The sequence below is a fragment of the Urocitellus parryii genome, chromosome 2, assembly GCF_045843805.1.
Source record: "Urocitellus parryii isolate mUroPar1 chromosome 2, mUroPar1.hap1, whole genome shotgun sequence".
In the NCBI taxonomy this organism is placed as follows: Eukaryota; Metazoa; Chordata; class Mammalia; order Rodentia; family Sciuridae; genus Urocitellus; species Urocitellus parryii.
The window spans coordinates 143,245,809-143,273,527 of NC_135532.1; the positions used below are offsets into that span (position 1 = coordinate 143,245,809).

The 27,719-nt window shown below is 38.5% G+C and overlaps 1 pseudogene; it reads right to left on the reverse strand.

Annotated features, from left to right (window-relative positions):
• The window catches only part of LOC144253415 (proline-rich protein 23C-like), a 50,101-nt pseudogene extending 31,238 nt beyond the window's left edge, over positions 1–18,863 (reverse strand).
• Positions 18,864–27,719: the final 8,856 nt, after the last annotated feature.

Here is a 27,719-nt window from a genome sequence, read left to right on the forward strand (position 1 = left end):
AAGCCAAGAAGTGAAGAGTGTGCTAGGGAACAAGGTCAACTCTTTCAGGAAATAAGGCCCTGCATGTACAACAGGTGGAGTGGAGGCCTCGGATGTTAAGGGTGGGATTTGCATGGCTTTTAAGAAGAGGCACAAACATTTGTAGATGACCACAGGAAATAATGGTAGTAATAGTAACAGCAGCACCTAGGGCAATTTCTTGGTACCAGCCACTGTTCAATGTGGTTTACATGAATTAACCCACAATTCCCTGTTTTACAGATAAGGAAATTGAGTGACCAGGGGCTAAGTAGCATCCCCAGGGTCTCCCTGCTGGTCAATTCTAGAGCTGGGATTTGAACTTATCTGGTCTTCACCATCTTCACCAGAGTCTTTGCCACCAACCACCAAACAAGTGACTCCAGGAGGAGTTGCAGTCAGGAAATGGAGTATGGTGGGAATAAAAGTTGGAGCATGGGATCAGTGCCTGAAATGGGTGCTGCAGGTAATGGAAAGGAGCCCTGTCTGAAGAATCCCAAAGTGCAGACCGCATTTAGGTTCCTTGAGACTTGGGGACCCTGGATTTGGAGGGCCTCACTCTGAGCAGATGAGGAAGGCCAATGGTGTATGGCCTGACCTGGGCCTGAAGAACCACAGGATGGGGGAAGGGTAAAATCTGCCAGGCAAACTCAATGGTGATACTAGAAGCTGGAGAGAGGAGAAGACAGGCTGACCACAGGGCTGAGGAATAAGGGCCAAGCACAGGAGTCACAGGTGGGAGGGAACCACATATGGCAGTGGTGGGCTGGTGAATAAAAGGATGGGAGGTCATGAGCAGACAGGCTCCTCTGTCTGTTCAGCTGTCTCGGGGTCTTCAGTTTCCCCTCCCCCGGACTGATGCTGCCCACCAGTCTTCCTGAAAGAGCCTTTAGTCAAGTCATTGCCATACTAAAGGAATCCCATGGCAGAGATGCCCACTCCTATCATTCCTAGTCAAAGCTCAAAGAAAAAGCAATAAAGACACACAGATGGGGAAGAAAGCAATGAAACTGTTCCTCACACAGGACACGAGGTTCCATTAAGAGTGAACAACAACGAATGCTGGGGAAGAAGCGCAGTAGTTCAGCACCCTGTCTCAATCCCCAGTGCTGGAAAAACAGCAACCCTAAGGACTCCTGCTCTTTGGAAGATGGAATGAATAAAATGAAACTATAAGGCATGAATTGCAAGAAAAGATTTGCAAAATGTAGATCTGAATCCAGTATACAGAACTCCTTTAACCCAATAAGAAAACAACACTTTGTTTTTAAAGGGAAAAAAGATTGGAGCAAAGAGTTCACCAACAATATACCCATGGCTAAGAAGATAAGAAAATATACTGAACGTCATTAGTTATTAGGAAAATACAGACTGGAGCCCTACTGAGGTACCATTACTTATTTATTAGGCTACAATTTGAAAACAAAGAATTGTAACAAATGACAGTGTCAAAAGCTGGTGAGGTTGTGGAGCAAGCGGAATTATCATTCATTGCTGGTAGAAAGTAGAAATGGTGCAGTTGTTTCCTTAAATGTCCCACATATGTTTACCTTATGACTCAGCAATGCCACCCTTAACAATTTATTCAACAGAAATGAAAACTTATGTCTGCATGTCTGTGCACCAATGATTATTGTAGCAGCTTTATTTGTAACTGCCCAAAACTGGCTGGGCACAGTGGCCCGTGCCTATACACTCAGTGGCTTGGGAGACAAAGGCAAGAGGGTGACAAGCTCAAAGCCTCAGAAACTTAGTAACTTAGTAACTTAACAAGGCCTTAAGCAACTTAGTAATACCCTTTCTCAAAATTTTAAAAGTTTTTTTTAAAAGAAAACATAAGGGTGCTGGGGGTGCAGGGCTGAGGGGGTCTGGGAATGTTGCTCAGTGGTTAAGCATATATGGGTTCAATCATTCTTACAAAAACAAAACAAAATAGACCAACAAAAGCACTGCCAAAAACTAGATGCAAAGTAAAAATCCTTCAATTAGTGAATGTAGGAAAATACAATACTACACAGAAACAAAAGACAATAAACTACTGATATGAGCAACTACATAGATGAATCTCAAATGTGTTGTGCTCAGTGAATGAAGCCACACTAGAAAGACCACAATACCATTTATGCATGATTCTGGAAAGAGAAACACCAACAGGCCTCAGGGAGAGAACTTGACAAGAGATGAAAGGATTTTCTGGGGGTAATGAACCTGGTTAACCTTGATCTTGGTGGGGAGTACACGATGTCATTTGTCAAAATCGATAACTAGAGACCAAAAAGGGTGAATTTTACTGTTTGTAATTACCCTCAATAAATTTTTTTTACAAATATTTGACCATGGCTCCCAGGTTTCCACTACTTGAAAAACTACATTCCACACTTGACATTCTGAGTCTTTCTAATCTTGACCCCCTTGAGGTCAATGTCATGACACCTTGTGCTTGAACTAGATCTGTTTCTTCATCATTCTGTTAATATTCTACTGTCAGGTTTCTGGGCCTTTCTGCAAAATTATACCTCTCCAAAAGCACAGAGGACACAGAGAGTGGCATGTTCTACTCTACAGCATGGGCTTCACCAAACTCCCAGTCTCTTTGAGTCTTTTATACCACTCAGGACTGACCCATCTTTTCACAGTGTTCCTGGGTGTCTCCCGGTGTTATTCTGATTGCAGGTTGCTGATTAACACAAGTGCATGACATACTTACTCATCTCTACAACCATCCCTCAAATAACTGCCACCTAGCACACAGTAGGCTTTCAATGCAATGCACCCAGGAGGGAGAATGGCCACCAAGCTCCAGGGTATAGAGATTTCTGAATTGCATCTTCAGAGGTGGGTCCTGAGGGACTCATGAAACAACATCAGTGCCAACGGGAGTGGAGAAAGCACACAAAATGCCTAATTGCAGAGGTATAAGACACCTCCACACAGTCAAGGACACATGCATGGCCACTCCCTTGATGAACAACTACAGGATGAGGGGGTAGCAGGAGGGCTGCAGCAGATACAGCCGCTAGGATGCTGTGCACAGGCTAAGAAGTGAAGCCATGGAATAGCTCTTCCCTGGCCCCGCTTTTCTACCCAACTCCTCTCTCCCTCCCTCCTACCCCAGCTAGCACCAACCATACACTCTCCCTCCCTGGACTGGACAGTTAGTCCAGTGATAAAACTGGAAATTCATATGTAGCAAAATGAAATTAAACCTCTTTCTCTCACCCTGCACAAAATCAACTCAAAGTGGATCAAAGACTTAGGCACTAGTGCAGAGATCCTGTACCCAATAGAATAAAAATATAGACCCAAATCTTCACCATGTCAGCCTACAATATGACTTCCTTAATAAGACTCCTATGTGCAAGAAGTAAAAATCAAGAATCAATAAATGGGATGAACTCAAATTAAAAATTTCTTCTCAGCAATGAAACAATTAATAATGTAAGCAGAGAGCCTACAGATTAGAAGAAAAACTTTACCACATGCACTTCCGATAAATCATTAACCTCTAGGATATAAAAGAACTCAAAAAACTTACCACCAAAAAAAAAAATAACCCAATCAATAAATGGGCTAAGAAGCTGAACAGACACTTCACAGAAGAAATATAATTGATCACCAAATATATAAAAAAGTGTTCAACATCTCTAACAATGAGAGAAATGCAAATCAAAACTACTCTATGGTTTCATCTTACTCCTGTCAGAATGCCAATCATCAAAAATATAGGCAACAATAAATGTTGATGAGGATGTGGGGGGAAAGATACACTCATACATTGCTGGAAGGATGGCAAATTAGTGCAATCACTATGGAAAGCATTATGGAGATTCCTTGGATAATTGGGAATGGAACTCCATTTGACCTAGCTCTCCCACTCCTTGGTTTATACCCAAAGGATTTAAAATCAACATACTATAGTGACACAGCCACATCAATGTTTATGGCAGCTCAATTCACAATAGCTAGACTATGGAACCAATATAGGCGTCCCTCAATAGGTGAATAGATATAGAAAATGTGGTATCTATACTCAATGCAATATTATTCAGGTTTAAAAAGGAGTGAAATTATGGCATTTGCCAGTAATTGGTTGGAATTGGAGAATATCATACTAAATGAAATAAGCCAAACCCACAAAACCAAAGGCCAAACGTTTTCTCTAATATGCAGATGCTGGTTCACAATAAGGCCAAGGCTCTAGGAAAGAATAGCATTACCTTAGATTAGGTAGAGGAAAGTGATGGAAGGAAAGGGGAGGAGATGTGAAGATAGGAAATATAGTAGAATGAAACAGACATTATTACTGTATGTATATATATGACTACATGACCAACATGATTCCACAACATACACACTCAGAAAGATGAGAAATTATATGTCATCTATGTATGATATATCAAAGTGCGTAAGTGCATTCTAGTGTCATGTATAACTAATTAAAACAAAAACATTAAAAATGCAATGGGAGTTATATTTAAAGGGCAAGAGTGCTGATATTAATTAGAGAAAATAGAGTAAGGAAATTATGGCAACAGATTCATTGATTCTACTAAGTGTTAAGAGCTTTTAAAAAAAGCCATGGTTCAGGGGCTGAGGTTGTAAGCTCAGTGGTAAAGTGCTTATCTAGCACGTGGAGACCCTGGGTTCAATACTGAGCACCACATAAAAATAAATTGATTAATTAAATAAACATATTGTGGCCAGTTACAACTAAAAATAATAAAAATAAAAGCCATGTTTCAAATTCTCTTTTAGATAAATAATACAGGCAACTATGAAGAAATGCTGTCCCATTAGAGAAATAAACTTGCAGGACTTTTCCCACGACAATCCCATGTTCATGAAGTTATGTTCACAAGGGATTGTGTGAAAACATTAAAATGTTTATGTCAGTTTCATAGAACAATGATATAACAATATATTAATGTAATATTTTATATTTAATTTTTATTAATTTAGGTTTTAAAATTTACACAATTAAAATAACATAAGAATGTTATACATTAAAATATAAATTTTATATTAATTATTATATATAAATATACAATCATATTGTTATGAGAAATAAAATATTTATCATTTAACAATACCAAAATAAGATGACATAAAGTTCTATAAAATAATTTTCTATTAAATTATTAAATATATGATAATAAGAATAATTTATACAGAATGATTTTTTCCTACTTTGAAAGGGTCTGGCAGTCAATTTATCCCTATTTTTAAAGTCAGGGAAAGGAATGGGTTCTTGGTTTAATGTACTTCACTCTATTATGAGGGGAAAAAGACAAGGTTTAGAATAGAAAAAAATTTAGGAAAGTCTAGAAAAAAATGGATCCATCATCTTATTAGATGGTGCTGCCCAAGCTTAGAAAGGGACTTTGTTTCCATTGGCTATCTCACATGCCAATCATGTCCAGAAACACCCTCACTGACACACCCACGAACATCTGGATCCTCTGCATGTTTTAATCACATCAAATTGGCCTTTGGAAAGAACCATTACACCCTGCTACAGTGAATAAATGTTGAAGACGAACAGGGAAAAACCTGAAGACCTCTACTCCCAATTCTATTAGTGACAGTTTGCAAGTTGGGTTACAGAGAACTGCTGGTGTGTGAATTCAAGAGATATTTCAATTGCACCAAAATTTCATATTTCACCAAAATTTCAATAATGTACTTTGCAATTGATGCCGCTAAGTTGCACATGAAATAAAGTATAAAATTTGGGACTGTCTTTCATTTCTGGTTCTTCCTGGTTGTGTTTGAAGTGTTCAACTCTTAAAAAAATGAATAAAATTTTTTTGAAAACCAAAAGCTAAAAATTAAAGGACTTCATTGAAGGCATATACACATGTCTACAACAGATGTGGGTCATCAGTTTCTCTGGGAACATACTTTGCTTACAAGTTTTGCCTTTCCTGAAAATATTCCTTTTGAAACTGAGAAAGTAAAACATCTGCCTGTGGTGAGTCAAAGGTGTAAAAGTAAGACTTTGGTAGTTCACTCTAGGAAATGGACGGAAGGGGTCCAAAAGCTCAGACAACTCTGGGATGAAGTCCTGTGGATGTTTGGCCCCAGAACAATGACAGAAGTGAGATGAGCTGAAGAATTCTTGTAATGAACATTTACCATACAATGATACTGGGCAGGATTAACAGGCAAAGGAGAACCCTGTGTGGATCTGTGCAAAGGGGACCCCAGCATCCATCCCTTTTCCAGCCAAGAAAAGACACCTGCACAGGGCCCATGCTGGCATCCAGCCAACCCACCTTTCATTTCCCAATCTCCAAATCAAGCACACTAGTGGAAAATGATTGTTTCCATGATTTTATTATACAAGAGACAGAAAAATTCATGAAAATCCAAGAAGCCATAGAGTTCTTCCTCGACTGCTAGTCTGAGAATTGTCTATTTGAACATGGTTTCTTCTCAGAGGATCATCCATTGCAGCATGTTCACGGAGACGCCAGTGCTCTCACGCCAAAGGCAGGCAGCCAGGAGTCCAGAGCCTTCCAATGTAAAGCCTGTGCATGGGAGTGGAAACCTCAGGCAGAGGCTCCTGGCAACAGCACAGCAAGATGCTGGAAAGAGTATAGGCAATCTCGGGATCCCTTGGTCCAATGGGGCAGCCTGGGCACTGGTCTTCCTGGTTTCTTAGAGGCGTCCAACTCTCCTGGTGGGGCCGGTGGTTCCTGCTGGGTCTGAGGCCTTGGGCCAGGGCAGGCAGGCAGGCAGCTCTGGGCCTCTTCTCAAAGTGCTGTGCAATCTGGATCCCTGGATGGGGCAGTCAGAGCTGAGAAACCCACAGGGTGGTAAAAGTGTTTCGTGGTTGAAGTCCTGATGATCCCCAGAAAGGAAGCCCAGCCTGGGATACAAAGGCAGAGGCCAGGGCCCAGCATCTGCTTCCTCAAAGGCTGGCAGTGCCTGGGGCCCTGGAGCATATTCTCCACAATCCCAGGCCTCCCTCACACAGCAGGGAAAATGCTTCTCCATAGCTGCAGACTCTCACAGGAGAAAAAGGCTTCAGAGACCGCTTGCAAGATAATTGCTACTCTCCTGGGCTCCTCTTGACCTGAAACACAGGGTGTGGAACTTATGGAGACAGGATGTCATGGGTACATTTCTGCTGAAGGGCAAATTCAATCATCTTAGCTGTCCATGTTGGATGGCATCCATGTTGTTGATAGATAGGTTTCAAACCACTTTCTAAATTCCCGGGATCCCCATCACTGGTGGCCATAACCCACAGCTGACTACCCTGGTCTCCTAGGAGGGAAACTGAGAGAAGAGGGAGAAATAGAGAGGGAGAGATGGAGAGAGCCTATGAGTTCTCCTTGGAGGAGGCTGAGGCTGGAGGATTGCAAGTTCAATGCCAGCCTCAGCAATGGAGCTAGACCCAAAGTATTTGAGGAGACGTTGCCGGGGGAAAAAAAAAAAAAAAAAAAAAAAGAAGAAGAAGAAAAAATGCTGAGGATGTGGCTCTGTGGTTAAGCAGTTTGGGCTCAATTCCTCTGCATTAGGGTTCTCGAGGGGAACAGAATCAACAGGGAGTTTGGTTATGAAAAGGATTCTCACTGGGTTGGCTTATGCACCACAAGCTAAATAGTCCAAAATGGAAGTCTGAGGGCTGGAGAGCTGGACGCACAATCAGATAAATCCCCAGAACAAGAGAGATCAGGGAGCTCCAGTAGTAGTAGGCCAAAGGCTTATGGAGAATCGCTGGCACAGCCTGCTTTGGAAGAGAGAAGAAGCAAGAGTCCGACAATCAATCACAGCAGCAATCAGGAACTGTTCAAGAGGAATCCGCTTGCATCTGCTGCTGATTTGCTGGTTCTTCCAAGCCATCCTCTTATTGGATGCTGCTGCCCATGCTTAGGGAGGGTCTTTGTTTCCATTGGCTATCCCACATGCCAATCATATCCAGACACACCCTCACTGACACACCCATGAGCCTCTTGATCCTCTGCATCTCTTAATCTCATCAAGTTGGCCATTGGAAAGGACCATTACACCCTGGTACAGTGAATAAATACATAAATAAATAAATAAAGTAATGAATTAATTACTATCCCAGGCTTCTGGAAACTCCCTGGACAATCCCTGGCACAGTCCACTTTGCAGGAGTGAAGAAGCAAGAGTCAGATATCCTCCAGCGATGGCAGCAGCCATCAAGAAGAGAAACACTGGCATCTGCTGCTGCTTCCTTGTTCTTTCAAGATTGATTCCAAGCAAGCCACCATCCTATTGGATGATGCTGCCCAACTTTAGGGAGGGTCTGAACTTCAGTTGCTATCCCACATGCCCATGATTACTAGACACAGCCAGAAGGCTCTTAATCATTGGCATGTCCCAATCCCATCAAGCTGAATGAATGCTAACAGTAAAGAGGGCTACCAACACTGAATCAACAAGAACACCTGAACAAATCTACAACTTGATTGCCATTAAATCAGGAAGCAAACACAAGGTGAGGCTGGGGATAGACGTGAGTGGTATAGAGCATTTGTCCGAGGCCCCATCTGGGTTAAGTGTCCATCACTGGAAGGGGGATGGGGTAGAAACACTAATAAGTAAAATTCTGGGCATAGCAGTTTCATCAGTGAATTGTATGAAATGTTAAAAGAAGCATGGCTGTCTACTCTCAATCTTCTTTCAAAGTGTTGAAGAGAAACAGGGAAAATTCTGCAGACCTCTACTCCTAATTCTATTAGTGACAGTTTGCAAGTTGGGTTACAGAGAACTGCCGGTGTGTGAATTCAAGGGATATTTCAATTGCACCAACAGAAGACAGAGAAATAAGTGATTAAAATATCAGAGCTTAGGCTGGAGCGTCACCCTGTCATAAGTCTACAAATATCCCTGAAGACTGTGTTTTGGATCCACGAGTTGATAAGACCCCATTTTTGTGCCAAATCCCCAAATATCCAGCAAAGGAAGGTATTTTTTTTTGTCCTCTTCTGAGAATATTCCAGAAAAAATTCAGTGTCTATCTAAAGAACTTTCAGGATCCAGCTGCTTTCCAAATGTGATGTGCCAGATGTTTGATTGCCAGAGAGTTACAGATTTCTCAGGATCCAGGTGTTCCCTCCTTAATAGAACCTGGTACTAAAAATGATGTACAACAATCTGTCCCTTCCAGGGTTGCTGGGTTAGTCACATAAAAAGTTAGTAGAAGGCCTTGGATGTCCAAGATTTGGAAAAATCTAGAGCTGATGACAGTTTGCTGGAAGAGAGCAAGTTGTAGACGGTAAGCCACATCATTGCAATTAGGAAGGTACAGCAACCACTGATGGACACTTCTTAGAGAACTCCGAAACCCCAATTTAATTGTTAAATGGGGGAGATGATGCCAGTTGGCATCACCCATGCCTTGTCTTGGCATTCCAGCCCTTTTTTGAAGGAACAAAAACCACCCAGCCACAATTGTCCTATTGTAAATGTTTCTGCTTTGCTTCACCTCAAAATATCTATATTCATATTTTGAAACAATTTATTCCCTGAAGTACAGTGCATGCAGAAAAGTGCACAAATCGTTGTATTAGATTCAACCTAGGGACTGTCTCAGGGTCAGCTTCAACGGCCCCTGGCTGCTTCTACATGTGGCCACCATTATGTCTGTGGCTGATCAAAGCTGTTCAGTTTAACAGGGCTCCCCTGTGGACTCCCTGGATCCTCCTGCCACTAGGAGGACACCATGCCACAGAGAGAGTGGTGTCCATATTCCCAAGAGGCTGTCTGCGGGGCCATGTGATGCACTTGAGAGGTGTGGGGAAGGCAGCTTTCCTCAGGGCAAACTTGGGCAAAATCGAGGAAGGGGCTTTCTTTTTCTTTCCTGGACTACTTACTGTAAGGCATGTTTCCCCCATGTATTTGTTCCAAGTGATGGAGCTGAGTGACTAGTACTGCATCAACTTGTATTATTCTCCACCTTTTTTTTAGGCCTAATTTCCCTTTTCTCTCATTTTTACTGCCCTGGAACAGTAATTCCCAAATAAAGCACTTAATTCCTCTCTTTGGTTGTTTCCCAGGGAATTCAGGCTCAGGCAGTACTCAGGTAACCACGACTTGGGTCAAGAAAGAGAACATTATTGGCCTTTCAGAGGACCTCCAATCTCCACCCTTTCCTATTGCCCTGAGGTAACCAGTATTCTGAATCTAACACCATTGATTATTTTGCCTATTCCAGAAGATATTCTATATATGCAAATAATAAAACATGCACTCACCTTTGTGTGTCTGGCTATTTTTTTCTCAACGTTATGTTTGTGAGCTTTATCTGAGTTGTAGTTAAGTTACTTACTAGAAGTTGTAGTTAAGTAACTAGAAGAAGAATAGGGTGAAACAGACACTAGTCTGGATGAAGATTGCTTGAATTATGTTTTTAGTGTCAGATTTAAGAAATCTGCTTCATTTAAAGAAACAAAGTTTGGCTTTCATATTTTATTCTAAGACTTTCAATTTAACATTTTACATTTAGGTCTGTGGTCCATTTGAGTAATTTTTTAAAAATTTATGGTGTGCAGTGTGGAAGTGTGGGTCAAAATTCCTTTTTTCCCCCCCTTCATCATTTGTAAGCTTTTCTTCATTGAATTGTACTTGCAATTAAAAAAGTTTTAAAGAAACCACAAACTATTTCAGGACTCTTTCTTCTGTTCTGTCCCATAGATCTATTTGTCTATTCTTTCACAAATACTATATTTTTGATTATGTTAACTTAAAGTTATAATAAGCCTTGAAATCAGGTAAAGTAAGCCTTTAATTTCAGTCTTTTGTTTTGAAATTGTTTCAGCTATTCAGTCTACTTTATTTTCCATATACATTTTAGAATCAGATTATCAATTTCTAAAAAAACATTCTGTAGTATTTTTAAAGAATTTCCATGGAATCTATAGATAATTTTTGGAAGCACTGACATTAATAACATTCTCTTCCTGTCTATTGACATGGTATGTCTCTCTGTTTACTGAGAATTTGTTACTATCCATCAAAACTTCCTATTTTTAAAGTATAAATCTGTAATTTATTTCCTTGTCTTTACACCTATGTTTTTCATGTTTTTACTAAACATGATATAGTAGTTTTCTAAAGATTCTTTGGGATTTCACTATTTGGACAAGCATATCTTTTTTATATCTTTGTTTATTAATTTTATATTTTTTGTGGTGTTAGGATCAAACCAATGCCTCCCACATGCTAGGCAAGTGCTCTACCACTGAGCCACAGTCCCAGCCCCAGACAAGCATATCTTTTGTAAACAGAGAATTTTATTTCTGTATGTTATACAAACAATATACTCTTCCAAAATCTTTCTTTGTTTTTGTTTTTATTTATATATGACAGCAGAATGCATTACAATTCTTAATACATATATAGAGCACAATTTTTCATATCTCTGGTTGTATACAAAGTATATTCACACCAATTTGTGTCTTCATACATGTACTTTGGATAATAATGATCATCACATCATTTCTAATCCCATGCCCCCTCCCTTTTCCTCCCACCCCTCTGCCCTATCTAGAGTTCGTCTGTTCGCCCATGCTCCCTATCCTTGTCCCACTATGAATAAGCCTCTTTATATCAAAGAAAACATTTGGCACTTGATTTTTGGGATTGGCTAACTTCACTTAGCATTATCTTCTCTAAATCTATTCATTTACCTGCAAATGCTATGATTTTATTCTCTTTTATTATTGAGTAATATTCCATTGTATATATATGCACATTTTTAATCCATTCATTTACTGAAGGGCATCTAGGTTGGTTCCACAGTTTAGCTATTGTGAATTGTGCTGCTATAAACATTGATGTGGCTGTGTCCCTGAAGTATGCTGTATTTAAGTCCTTTGGGTATAGACTGAGGAGAGGGATAGCTGGGTCAAATGGTGATTTCATTCCCAGCTTTCCAAGGAATATCCATACTGCTTTCCATATTGGCTGCACCAATTTGCAGTCCCACCAGCAATGTATGAGTATGCCTTTTCCCCCACATCCTCACCAACACTTATTGTTGTTTGTCTTCATGATAGCTGCCATTATGATTGGAGTGAGCCTTTACGCTTTAATTTTGATTTCTTGCCTTATTATATTAGCTAGAACCTGCAGTACAATGCTGATCAGAAGGTTTGAGAACAATATCCTCACCTTGCTCCTAATCTGAGGGGCAAAATATTCAGACTTTTACCATAGTTTTTGTGGACATCCTTTATTTAGGTGAGGAAATTCCTTTTATTTTTTTACTTCTAGCTCTCTTGGAATTTTTCTTTTAAAGAAAATCACAAATGGACATTAAATTTTGTTCAATGCTTTTTCTGAATCTACTGGGGTGATATGAATTTTCTTCTTTATGTAGTGAGTTACATTCATCATTGAGTCCTGAACCAATCTTGCCTTACTAGGATACAGCCCATTTGTTCATTATCCTTTCTACATTTTACTGGATTCATCTTTTCAATATCTTGTAAGAATTTCTGTGGCTATGTACATGACACTTATTTTTTTGCTATTTGCTTTTCTGTTATGTCTTTGCTGGTTTTAGTATCAGGGTAACACTGGCTTTTATTTTTTAGGGATGAGGAAATTCAGTGGTGTCTTTTCTGTAACTATAACTTCTGTAACTACAGCCTCTGTAAGTATACTTTTCTGTAACTATAGCATGCATACCATTTCTTTATGCAGGCACCTATTTTCTCTTACATTGCAGATTGGTTGGTTGCCTTGGACAACCTGGATAGTGTAGTTATATTTGTTTTGATATTTTGTGTGTGTGCTGGGGATTGAACTCAGGAGCACTCAACCATTGAGCCACATCCTCAGCCCTATTTTGTATTTTATTTAAAGTCAGGGTCTCACTGAGTTGCTTAGTGCCTTACCATTGCTGAGGCTGGCTTTGAAGTCACAATCCTCCTGCCTCAGCCTCCAGAGTCACTGGGATTACAGGCATGTGCCACTGCACCCAGATGTTTTGATCTTTATAACAGTACTATAATGCCATATATTATTTTGTGACTTCCATCTTTTGCTCAAAATCCTGTTTTCTTTCTATTTCATCAATTTATGATAGAATTTTTTATCTTTCTAATTTGTTTACAGTTAATAATGTGATACTGGGTATTGAACTCAGGGCTTTTCACATTGTAGGCCTGTGCTCTAACACTGAGCTACATTTCCAGCCCTTTTTATTTTTATGTTTATATAAATAAGTTGCCCAGACTGAACTGGAACTTGTGATCCTCCTGCCTCAGCCTCTTGAGTAGCTGGGATTATAGGTGTGTTGCACCATACCTGGCTCAGTCTAACTTTTTAACATAGTTCTTTGGCTTATTGATTTCAGAGATAAATTTTCTTCTTAGAACTATTTTGATTGTATTCCACATGTATTGATATGTAGTATTTTTGTTATTGCATAATTAAAATACCAATTTGCATGCTTTCTTGGAATTATTGGCTATTTAGAAGCATATACCATTTGGCAGTTTATTTATTTTCCTTTTTATCATTGATTTATCACTTAGTCATATTATAGTCAAAGAATATGCTCCATATGGTTTTTATCATTTAAAGTTTGTTAAGACCTGCTTTATGATCCACTCTATATTCAGTTGTAGAATTTCTGTGTGCATTTGAAAAAAAAAACCTATAGAATTTAGGGCTCTAAATTTTTCTATTGGGCCTCTGGTGTTCTACTCTTAAATATCCTTACACATTTTATTTTATTATTATTTTTTGTTTTTAAAAGGTCCCTGAAGAAAACAAAACAAAACAAAACAGAAATAATAAAAAATAAAAGGTCCCTGAAGGAGGCTTATTGAGATTTTTGCTTCCGAGCAGGATCCTCAGGCCTTACCCATTTTAAAAGTCTTCATTCTTTCAGTTACTGGGTTAGTTATAGTAATGTAATTTATTTGTTTTGCTAATTTTTGTTTTATGTTTCAGGGCTAATATATATATATATATATATATATATATATATATATATATATATACACACACACACACACATACACACACACACACACATACACACACACACACACAATTGCTATATAATCCTGGTAAATTTTTATATCATTTCTAGTGAGTCTCTTTTCTCCTAGCAATGCTCCTTATTTCTCCATATTGTTTATTTTACTTACTATCAACATATTTCTTTTAGTGATTATTGCATTATATATCTTTTCAATTCTTTTATATTCAACATTTCTGTAACATTCCCTTATACACAACATAATATTTGATTTTTAATATGAAATTTTATAATCCTTGTCTTTTAACTGGAGCATTTAGTCCACTTACATTTAAGATAATAGGTGGCATATTTGGGTTTAATGCTACCAATTAATATTGTCCAGTATTTTCTGTTTTGTCTATTTTGTGGCCTACTTTGAATGAATTGAATGTCTATTATTCCTCTGTTTTTCCTTTATTAATTAACTTCTATACTAAATCATGCATGTTTTACATATCAGAGTCTAGGATTAATGGAGTCTTTAGTTATTCAATGATTTTACCTCCCTCACCCCTCAAGCCATGCAACAATCTGAAAACATTTTATAATCTCTTGCTTAAAATGCTACACTTACCATGTATTTTAATCCTATCTTTGATTTGTTTTTATACCCTCAAGATATTATTAATGTTTTATCCAACCACTGTTCCTTTAAATTTACCTACATAAATACTACTCTTTTTGGGGGGTGGTTACCAGGGATTGAACTCAGGGGCACTAGACCACTGAGCCGCATCTTAGGCCTATTTTGTATTTTATTTATAGAGACAGGGAATCACTGAGTTGCTGAGTGCCTCACTTGTTGCACAGGCTGGCTTTGAACTTACCATCCTCTTGCCTCAGCCTCCGGATGATCAATGATCTTCTGGGATTACAGGTATGCACCACTGCACCTGGCTTTCCTTGATTTTCATCCCCTCCTCAACCCTTCTCGTTCCAGAACTTCCACTTTGGGATCTCTTTTGTATCATTCAGGATTTCCTTTAGCAAGGGCCTGCTGTTGTAAACTCAGTATTTGCTTATTTCTTTAGTTTGCCCTTATAGGGTGAACATCTGTAAAGGACAGAATTGGCATTATAAGTAAGTAGTGAAAGGGTAGACAATTTCATAGTAGATCCTGGAACAGTGACTTTCCATCTGAAAGAAAAATATATTCCTACCCTGAACTGTAAAAATAAATAAATAAAATAAAATAAAAAAATAAAAAGGGAAATTCTGACAGATTAAATGTTTAAACTGGAAAGAAAAAGAAAAAAAAATGAGATTTGATAAGAGATGTATAAAATATATTTATGTTGTATCCTGGGAAAGATTTCTTAAATTCACACAAAATATAAATTATAAAGAAACTACCTTGAGATTTCAGTTTATGAGAATTATAAAGCCTGTGTATTGAACAAGTTAAAAGCCAAGGGACACATTGGAAAAAATATTTACAAGATATATAATGAGGGATCACATCATGAAAAAAATGTCAAATGAATAAGGAAAAATCTAATAGATGTAACAATAGAAAAGAATGGTTAAAGGATGTAAATTGACAGCAAACAGAAAATCAGTGAACAGGTTTCTGCTTAGTCATGTAAAGAAAATCTTTATTGGACATACTTTTCATTTTCCATATGGGCCTCTTCCTCATAGGTTTGGGGGTTTGAGCGTGGGGTGGGGAAGAGGGCCACTCTAACATCCCACACAAGTGAATCCCAGACAGGCTGGGATCTAATTCTCTTTCAGATAACATGACAGCTTGTAGGAAATGTTCCCTGTGTATGGATGCCCTCCTCCCCTGCTCCTCCTCAAGATGGTGGCTGGGTACATGGTGGATGGAGGCTTTTCTCACCTGAGTATCATCCTCCTTGTCTTTACCAGATTCTTAAACAGGAAGTAAGGCCAAAACACCTCTGTCTCTGTCTCTGTCTCTCTCTCTGTCTCTGTCTCTCTCTCTCTCTCTCTGGCCTTCTTCTCAAATAATATGAAGGATTTTGAATTACAGAAGCTAGAAGTTACGGTGTCTGGGAGTGATGAATGCTTTTAATTTTGTCTGCCTTTTCTTTTCCACATTCTACTTTTTTGGAAAGACTAGTCTTTTACTTTTAATTCTTACCCAGTTAGATGTTGGTTCTCTTTGCACTGTTTTCTATTAAAACTCTATGTTCAGACCTCCAAACTTAGCTTTTACTATTTAAAATTTGTTTAATAAATTAAGATGTCAATTTTCTGCCTGGGGAAAATTTGATTCTCATGATAATTGCCTAATAATGGTCTAAAAAGGAGCCAGCTGAAAAGTAAGTGCTTTAATCCAGTTGTACCTGTCCTTCCCACTGAACTTGTGGTAAATTGAAACAGAAAGATTTACAATGCATTAAAGTGCATCGGATTATTTTAAAAGTGATCCCCTTGTACACATTTAAAAATTGCATTATCTTACCAGTAATTATGAAAGTACAAAATTTAAAACTGAGATACCATTGGAAAACAATTAAAAGTGATATGGTCTGATGAAAGACTTCTGGAGCTGTTCAAATGTTGTAATCACTCTAGAGAACAATTTGGTAAACTCTACTGAACTTACAACCCATTAATATAACCAGGTGTATTTCCTAGAGACACTCTTCCTAAGCACACAGGATGACAAGTTCAAGTTCATTTGTAATAGTAAAAACTGCAATCACTATGAATCTAATGAATAGATAAAATATGGCATCCCAGTGGCTCAGGAGGCTGAGACAGGAGGATCTGGAGTTCAAAGCTAGCTAGCCTCAATAACGGGGAGGTGCTTGGTAACTCAGTGTAACCTTGTCTCTAATAAAATACAAAATTGGGCTGGGGATGTGGCTCAGTGGTTTAGTGCTCCTGAGTTCAATCCCTGATACCCTACCCCCCCCCCAAAAAAAAAAAGAATGGCATATTCATATGATGGAAACTCAAATCTTTAGGAAACATCAACTATATTTGTAAGTCATGATTTAAAAAACAGAGTGAGGGAAAAAACACAAATCAAAGAATATGAAGCCAGGTATGAAAATATAATCACTTACAAAGCAACATAAACTTTGCTTACTTATATCTATACTTATGTATAATGTATATGTAGCATTTGTATTTTGATTGGAATAATACCAACTTCATGTTATGATAGGAATGTTCTGGGAATAGGATCGAGGGATGCGGTAAAAGGATATACATCATTTAAACTAATTTCTTTGGGCTGGGGATGTGGCTCAAGCGGTATCTCACTCGCCTGGCATGCGTGCAGCCCGGTTCGATCCTCAGCACCACATACAAACAAAGATGTTGTGTTTGCCGAAAACTAAAAAATAAATATTAAAAATTCTCTCTCTCTCTCTCTCTCAAAAAAAAAAAAAAGTAATTTCTTTGAAGAAAAAAGACACTGAGGAAATAGTACTAAGAATAACTCCAGTTCTGGGTGGTGGGCTCATAGGCATTGGGAATGAAAAAAATTCTCAAAAATAAATTAGACCTAATATCTGTGCTTGAAACTAAGGGTGCAGTAGTGAGCAGTTGTACTTTTTACCACCCTCAGGTTTTAGAAACATTTCCAAAAGGTCCAGTGCATTACATTTGTTTTTTTTTTTCATTTATTTATCTAATATATATTTTTCTTGGTTGACCAGATCCAAGAAAAGAAATTAAGAAAAGCAAGAAGAAACAGGAAAAAAAATCATTAATCAGAAGCACCTCATAAGATATTGGAGCAATCCTACATGCAAATTCATAATTACATAAAGAAGGAAAGACAACAACCTTGATCTTAGAGAATGGAGAGATACATATGGAAGTGGTGAAAGATCGGGTAAAATTGGAAAAAAAAAGTTGAGATGAGTTTTAAGCAAGAGTTAGGATAAAACAGGGAGACAGGAGTTGGCAGAGGTGGAAGAAATAGCTCAGCGGCAGAGGCCAGGGAACTGAAAGTCCATGGTGGGTTCTCTGAGGTTACTTATTCACAAAAGTGCCTGCCTTCTCTTCTTTTTTGGTGTCTTCACCTGCTACTGATTAAGAAATTCCGCTAAACAAAACAAAACGAAGGAGAGAACAATCTCAAACCAAACCAAAAAGGAAATATGTAGCTGTCCACGGTCCTCGAAAGAAGATGTCGCGTCTCTGGGTGGTTGCTTCTTCTGTGCTTACAATGGGTCTTGCAGATCCACTAATACCCTCAAACAAATGGAGTCAGTTCACTCCTGATAGAGGTTTTTGCTGCCACTGAGGTTCTGGACAGCGCTCCAGTCTCAAGTAGCAAGTACCCGTGAGCACTTGGAAGGAAGGAGCCTAGCGACTCACTTGGAGGGAAGGAGCCCCAGTCCCTGGCCAGCTGGAGGGTCCATGTCCTCTTTCTCATAGGCTCTTCTTGGCTGGCGATCTATGGGACAGATTCTTCTGCGAATCCCTGCTCCACGACCACGTCCTCCCCGGGGGCGCTCAGGAAAGCGCCCAGTTCAGGGCCATCAGGAGAGTCTCCCTGGCCTCCTGGGCGTTGGTCGGTGGCGCCCACGACGCCCTCAGGGATCAGGATGAGGGTGTGTCCTTGAAGAGACACTTGCAGGACCGAGGTTGGCGCGGGCTTCAACACCAGGTCAACGTCGTTCTGGGGTGCCTGTAGATACCCGCGGCCAGGACCACCACAGAGATGAGCGCGGTGGCGTCAGCTGTCCCCGCGGAATCTTGCAGGCTGGGCGCCGCCTGTGGTTCTGCAGGGTCTGCGGGGTCGTCCAGTCCGCGGCGCTTGGCACGGTCGGGTCCTCGGGGCTGTGGTCCCCCGCCCCCCCCAGGGCGCCGGGCAGGCGCTGGGGCTGCGTGGGCACAAGACCATCTTTGCGGCCGCGCTCTCGGGTCCCGGCCGGGTGAGTGCGGGCCGCGGATGGCGCGGTCCTGTGGGAGATGACAGACAGGTCTGGATGACAGGTTAGGCTAGCTGGGAGGGCGGGCGCAGTCCAGGGTTCTGGAGAACCACGCCCATCGCTGGGCTCCGCCCTGGAATAATTGGCTTTCCCTCTGCAGGCTCGGACGACAAGGGCTCAGTTGCTAGCCAGGTTTGTGGAATCACCTGCAGCAGAAGCGCTGCCTCCAGACTTTGACGGCTCAGGGCGTGGCCAGCGGAACAGGCGCTGTGTAGTGCAATAGCAGGGAAGGGTTTTAGGAAGGCTCGGAAAGAACACCACCAGGACCAGTGGTCCTTATTGCTCATATTTCTGATTAAAAACAAACCAACCGACTAAAACCCAAAATGCAACCTATAAACGACTTGCTTACTTTAGAAGTAGCCTATGTCTAATGTCTCTTCTAAATTTTCCAGAAGACTATGAAAGAGAGCTTTATCTCAGCCCTCATCACTGCTTTTCCAGCCTATCTACATATGGTTCTAGAAATTTCTTTCTTTCATTTATGAGAGAAATTAGAAATACCAAAATTTTCTTTGATAAAAGAGCTTTTTAGGAAATAAAGAGAATAGTATTTTGTTGGAAGTCAGGCTCAGAAGAAAAAAATAAGATTTTTTTTTGTATTCAAATCTGATATTTGACCTTTATTAAGTGTAAAAATTAGTTTATCCTCACAAATAGTTAAGAGAAGGAAAGAAAGTTTTACAAAATTAAATGCCTGATTTGTGTTAGACACAGGAATCAAATACACAGGTTTATTTGGGTGCAGCTGCTCAAGCTTGTAATACCAGCGGATCATTGAGAGGCTGAGGCAGGAGGATCGCCAGATTCAAAGCCAGCTGTAGCAACTTAGCAAGGCCCTAAGGCAATTTAGAAAGACCCTGTCTCTAAATAAAATATTAAAAAGGACTGGGGATGTGGTTCAGTGGTGAAGTGCTCCTGGTTCAATCTCATACCAAACAAACACCCCGTCCCCCAAAAAACACATGTTTAATTTTATAAGACACATTTTTTTTTTATTTTTTTAACCTTTATGATTAGGGCAATTAGATATGAAATTTCTGGGCATCTAAACAATAATAGATAATGCAAACTTTCTACCTGGCTGCCCCAAAGCATCTTTGTGTAAGGGAACACCGCTGGGAGGTTGTGTTCTCTCTGTACCTCATTCTTGCCTGTGCCTAATGAGGTTGGATTTTAAAGCATTTATCAGTCTGTTGGTATGAAATGGTATACCATGTGTTTTCTATTTCCCTGATTACTCATGACATTGATCATGTTTTCACATATGTATCAGCCATCCAGGAAACATCTTCTGTGGAATATCTTTGTTGTTTGCCCATATTTTTTTGTTACTGATTTTTGGAACTTGTTTCTTACTTACATATATTGAAATGATCTTTACCCATTTTGTGATTTGTTTTTATTCACCTTATTTATATTAAACAAATGCTTAATTTTAAAATGGTTTCAACTCCATGAGTTTTATTCTTTATGATTGTGATGTTTGTGTATTGTTTCAGAAATACTCCCTATTCCAAGGTCATTCTATATCTCTTCCAATATTTACATCTTCACCTTTCAAAATTCAAACTCTTTATCCAGATGTAGCAGGCTCTTTTGTAATCATGAGATAGTGATCCAGTTTTTCCCCATATGCAAAACCAATTGTCCTGATATTTTTTAATTGAAAAATTTATCTTTCCCCACTGAACTGCACAATTTCATATATATATATATATATTCATCTAAGTGTGGATTTTTTTTATCTTTCTGTTGCATTGATTTTATTGTTTAGCCAGAGATAATTTCATACAGTTGACATTTTAAATTATTACATTTACTTTTTTTTTTTTTGATACTGGGGATTGACCTCATAGACTCTTTACCACTGAGCTACATCCCTAGCCTTTTAAATTAAATTTTTTTAAAATTTGAGACAGGGTCCTTTAAGATCATGTAACAATTTTTATTCTTATTAATAGCTAACAATTATATACAATTATGAGGTAAAATGTGGTGTTTTGATAGATGTACGAGTTGTGGGAAAATTAAATCAAGATAATTAACATACTCACCACTTCATATACTTTTCATTTTTGTGGAGCCAACATTTAGAACCTATTTTAGCAGTTTTGAAGTATACAACACATAATTATTAACAATAGCCATCATGCTATACTGTATATCTCAAAACTTATTTTGGTGAAACTGAATCTTTGTATCCCTTGACCAATACCATTCACTGTCTCCCAACCACTAACTACCCTTATACTCTCTGTTTCTATGATTTTGACTGGGAGTTCACATAATAAATTAAGAAATGCTTTATTCATATTTTATTTTTTGTTTTTTATTTAACTTTTTATTTGTTCTTTCTAGATATACATGACAGTAGAGTGTATTTTGACATAGTATACATACATGTAGTATAATTTTCCATTCTTATTTTATGCATATCTTAAAAAGATTCTTTCATTTAAGTGAAAAATTCCAGGCCAGAATTCCAGTTGTTTTGTATCAGTGCTTTGCAGCTGTTATTCCACTATTTTTTTGTCTTCCATTTTTTTTCCTATTGAGAAATCAGCTTTCCAACTCTTTGCCTCTTCATTGTAGTCATCTTCTCTTTCTGCCATCAATCTATCCCCCTTTTCTTATTGTGGTGCTGATGATTGAACCTAGGGCCTCACCTACTCTTTCTATATGTCCTCTCCTGAGGATTTGGTGTTTTGTAGGCTTACAATAATCTGTCTAAATGTGTCCTTATTTATGATCTTGAACATCATTGTGCTTCTTTAAAGAGGATGCTAAAACTATGCCCAGAACTAGGTGTGTTCTTTCTTCAGCATTGCAAACCCCCACCTCTATTGCTGTAGGATCATGAAGACTAATCTCATGTGTTTTGTCCTTGTTCAAGGTGAGAATCTCTTTTTATCTCATAAGATTTAAATCTTCAAATACCCTGTACATGACATCTTCTATCTCCTTCACTTCTCCTCCATCATTTACACTTTTTATTTGGTATTCTGGAGCTCATAGTCAATAATTCAAAACTGCAAAATCTCCAGCTTCCCTGGCATCCCTTTGTTTCTACAATTGACCTTGCTTGCTCTGAGTACCCTGCTTTCCCTGTAAGCTTCAACACTGGAGAGCGTCTACCACAGCCCTAGTATTTCTAGGGGTTCCTCTTGCTACCAATTGCTGTGTTCTTCTTCTTCTTTGTTTTTATTGCTCCTCATTGCCACTTCCCAACCAGTTCTTTCTCCTTTCTGAATTTAATATTATCAGAGCCCACATTTTTTTTTTTGGTACTGGGCATTGAACCCAGAGGAACTCAACCACTGAGCCACCCCCCAGTCCTTTTTTATAGTTTATTTAGAGACAGGGTCTCACTGAGTTGCTTAGGGCCTCACTAAGTTGCTGAGGATGGCTTTGAACTTGTGACCCTCCTGCCTCAACCTTCAGATATTGGGATGATCTGCTGGGAATATGGGCACCACCACACCCATCCCGCCCACTACTCTTTCTTAGTGCAGCCCTCCACTCTCTTTCAAACATTGGGGCTCTTGCTCCTCATTTCTTGAATGCTTTTTACTCTATTCCACATTGATTCTGTCACACTGTTCCACATTGATTCTGAAATAATTCCTAATGATTTAAAAATATGCTTGGATAATACTTCCAAAACAATGGTATGTCTCCATCTTTCATCATTCTCAAGCAATCCAAACTCCTGTATCTCATTTTCTAGTCAATATCTGCACTTAGCTATGTAAGGAGCAACTCAAATCATACATATCCAAGACTGAACTAATTTAGAAATCATTTTCTTCTCTCAAAGGCTTTTGAATCTCAGAAAACAATATTTCCATCTTTTTTGGTGTGTTCATGCATGCGTGTGTGTGTGTGTGTGTGTGTGTTTGTGTGTATGCGTGTGTGTGTGTGTGTGTGTGTGTGTGTGTGTGTATGAGTTCAGGCTCCAACCCTTCAAGTTACCCTAACCCTCCCTCATATTTCACCTTAACAAATCTTGTTTTTTTCCAATCTTCAAAATATATCTGAGAACTGGGCGTGGTGGCACACACCTATAACCCTGTAATCCAATAAACTGTGATTCAATCAGCTCCAGAGGCTGAGGTGAGAGGACCAAAAGCGCAAAGCCAGCCTTAGCAAAAAGCAAGGCACTATGCAACTCAGTAAAACTCTGTCTCTAAATAAAATACAAAATGGGCCTGGGGATGTGGCTCAGTGGTTGAGTGCCCCTGAGTTCAATCCCTGGTAACCACCCCCGCCCCCAAGCACCAGAAAATATGTCTCAGAAATACAACTTCATATCATTGTTTCTGTTAACTACTTTCATTTAGGGCAGAATCATTTCTTGTGTGAATTATTGCACTCCACAAAAATTGATTTTTAACCAATTTGTTCTTGGCTGTATTACCAGGGTTTGGAAAAATATCTGGTACACAGAAGGTACTCAATACATATTTGTTGAATGAATGAATGGATGAATGAATGAATGATTTTTCTATCAACACATCCACAGAATCCTCATTCATACTACTTTCCCATTCTCTGGGTGCTCATCCTCTTCGTCTCTGACAGTGATGGTAGATGAAAACCTCTGTCTAAAGTTCGTGAGTTTTCCTTGCATGTTTTATATATTTTTAGCTCTTCCCCTTAGCTTTATGGATGATTTCAGTATATTTACATTTCCAGGTAGTTATCTCTATTGTTAACCCATTCCTTATATTCACCACTACAATGTTTATGTATTTAATTCCTGTAAGTTTCCTTTGGTTCCCCTTTAAAGCTTCCATCTCTCCAATCAAATTACATTTATTGATTTTTTTTTTGTGGTTCTGGGGATTGAATTCAGGGCCTTGTGCATGGGAGGCAAGCGTTCTACCAACTGAGCTTCATCCCCAGCCCAATCAAATTACATTTATTTAAAAATATTTTATAATTGATAATCTATCACAACCATTTGAGGGACTGACTCCTTTGTCCTGTTTTAGGTCTACTTTTTCTCTTTTGTAGTGATGTGTTTCCTTATGTATTCTTTAATTTTGGGTTAAGAGTTAGAATCACTAGAAGCCTGGGATTTTCGCTTCAGCATTGTGTAAGCACTGAATTTTATTTTCTGTCTCCAATAAATAGGCCATTACAACCAAAGCTCTAGGTCACCATAGATTCTTAAGGAGACTTCTTGCTTCAACATCTACTGTCTTCTCTAGATTCATGATTTGTCACCAGTTTTGGCTTTGAAGGGTTTCTATTACATTTTTATAATATGTGTTATCCCATTAAAATATTAATTTTTCTCCATGACTTTCAAGAGAATTGTTTTTAAGGATCTCTTGGAACTGTTCCATTAACATGTGACTGAAAATGGATGTGCTTAGTGTCTAGTTTAGATTAGGAGGCTCTTGTAATAGAAGACACAGTTTTGTAGATAGGGCCACTGACCTACAGAATGAGCAGATAATTAGGTAGAGATTTATGAATGACTAACTGCTGAGCTATTGAGGGAGCAGGAGGGAGGGTTGAGTCATGGTGGGAACTGTGGACAAGACAATAGTAAATACAAAGAGATTTCATCTACTGGAGACACAGCATTGATGCATTAAATCATATTAAAGTAGATATCTACTCGAAAAAGGAAGATACAGACTTCTAGGTATCAGAAATGGAGTAGGAAGTTCTATTTCTGAATGCAGAGCTGATATTTTAATGTATTTCTTGTAGTAAGACTAAAATATATAGTGGCATTTGGGATTTCAACTCCTTTTAGGTGTCTGAAAATCAGCCTACTGCCATGGTCAGAGGCTGAGGAGGCACTGACCACTATTTCAAGGGGCCTGCAGTGGATCAGGAGAGGCAGGTGAAAACTGAGAATGAGCAGCTGTGGGATTGCTTGGGGATAAGACCTGTAATTTTTCAGAGACACAAGTTATAAGAGTTCCAAACGTCTGATTCTGAGTTGGGGTCCTTGGTGAACTAGGAAGTGGAAACTGTGGATACTGAAGATGAATTCCCACTGTATTCCCATCAATGATGTATACTAAGTTTATGAGGCAACCCAATGTGATTAAAAACAATGGGAGATTTTACTTGTAAGGAAATTGAATTAGCCAGGAATGGTGGCACATGCCTACAATCCCAGTAACTCTGAGGCAGGAGGGTCACAAGTTCAAAGGCAGCCTCAACAACTTAGGGAAGCCCTAAGCAACTCAGTGAGACCCTGTCTCTAAATAAAACATTAAAAAAGGCTGGGGATGTGGCTCAGTGATCAAGTGCCCCTGAGTTCAATCTCTAGTACAAACACAACAACAACAACAAAAGGAAATTGAAGTAACTGAACTGTTAAGAGTTTAAAAATTTTCAAAACCTAAGTATTGAAGCAATACTCATGAACATACCTAAATAGGACTTTCTGATACCCAGTGGTAGAAGTTTTAAAACAAGAAGTAGGTAAAAATAGAGGAAAACAAATAAAATCATTGAAACAAAAACTTTCTTACAGAAGCATAAACAAAAGATAGATTGAATAATGCCATTATGTATGTGATTGGATTTTCAACCTGGGGATATGTGAGATATACTGAAATTACAGAGCCTAAGATTTTGTTAAATTCTATAAAGCCAAAGGGCAAGAGAGCCTACCTCTAGACAACATTGCAGGAAGGCTGTAGGACACAAAAGGCAAATAAACATTTTTTAAAATACTAAAGTGTGATCACCCTTTCCCCCTATATTTTTCTCTAGCTTCTGCATGCAAGAGAAAACATTTAATCTTTGACTTTCTGACTCTGGTTTATTTCACTTACATGATGTTCTCCAGTCCCATCCATTTGCCAGCAAATAACATAATTTCATTCTTCTTTATGACTGTACACACACACACACACACACACACACACACACACACATTCACTGAGTATATATACACACACCATATTTTCTCTCTCCACTCCTCTGTTGATGGGCACCTGGGCTGGTACCATAACTTGGCTATTGTGACTTGCATTGCTCTAAACACTGGTGTGTCTATATCACTATAGTATGCTGATATTAGTTCTTTTGGATAAATATCAGGGGTAGTTGGGTCATATGATGGTTGTGTTCATGTTGAGACTCAAATCTCCAAACTGCTTTACACAGTGATTCTACAAATTTGTAGTCCCACTAACAATGTTTGAGTGTATTACTTCCTCTACATCCTCACCAGTATTTATTATTTTTTTATTCTTGATGATTGCCGTTCTAATTGGAGATGAAATCTCAATGTAGTTTTTTTTATTGGTTGTTCAAAACCTTACAAAGCTCTTGACATATCATATTTCATGCATTAGCTTCAAGTGAGTTATGAACTCCCATTTTTAACCCAAATACAGATTGCAGAATCACATCGGTTACACATCCACATTTTTACATAATGCCAATGTAGTTTTGATGTACATTTCCCTGATTTCTATTGATGTTGAACATTTTGAACATTTTTTTTTCATGTTTGTTAGTCATTTGTATTTCTTCTTTTCAGAAGTGTGTTTAATTCTTTTGCCCACTTATTGATTGGGTCTTTTGTGATTTTCTTTGGGGGGAGATTAAGCTTTTTGAGTTCTTAATATATTCTAAGTATTAATTCCCCGTCAGAAGAGTAGTGGTAAAGACTTTCTCATTCTGTAAGCTCTTTATTCATGCTCTTAATTTTTTCCTTTGGGACATCAGTGAAATGGAAGAAGGGAATTGAGGGAGAAGGAGGAGGGATGGGAAAGGGTAGAACTGTGGAATGAAATTTATCATATAATGCTATGTACATATGTGAATATGTCATAGTGCATTTTATCATTATGTATTATCTATAAAGCAACTGATTAAAAAGCTCAAAATAAAAAGAATGAAGACTAGTAGAGAAGAAGAGGAACAGGGGAGAAACGAGGTAAGGAAAAATGGAAGTACTGGGTATTAAAATGGAACCAAGTATATTCTATGCATGTATGAGTGTCAAAAATGAACCCCACTGTTATGTATAACTATAATGCAATAATAAGAACATTTAAAAATCAAGAAACACAAAAAGCAAAATAAGACAATTTAAAAATATACTACGATGAGTAGAAAAGTCACATATAAAGGAATAACAACTTGATTGGCAGACTTGTTATCTTGCAACCATAAAAATGACAATAGGCGAATATTGTTCAAGCAGTTATATATCATTTTACATTTAAGAATGAATATGTAATAATGGCATTTTTTCTTTTTAAATTTCTTTTGGATTACAATTCTTAATTCACCATGATATAATAATTTATCATATCTCTGATAATATATAAGGTATGTTGACTAAATTGAAATGTTCATACATGAATAAAAATGGCCTTTTCAGGCATATAATACTAACAGAGTTTATCATGCAAAACCATGTTCAAACTTATAGAACCAAGATACTTTACCACACATAGGACATGGTAGAAATATCTATTAAAGGATATTCTTCAGCCAGATGAAAATTGAGGCTAGACTGAATGAGTAGAATATTAAGAATAAAAAAAGGTAGAAAAGAATTGGTAATGTGGGGTTGGAGTTGTAGCTCAGCAGTAGAACCCTTGCCTAGTTGATGCAGGCGCTGGGTTCAATCCTCAGCATGACATAAAAAAAGTAGATGAATAAATAAAATAAAGGTATTCTGTTCAGCTACAACTAAAAATTAAAAATAAAAATTAGTAAGGTGCAGTGGTCAATCTGAATATTTACTGATGTTTTGAAATGAAATGACCCTTTGA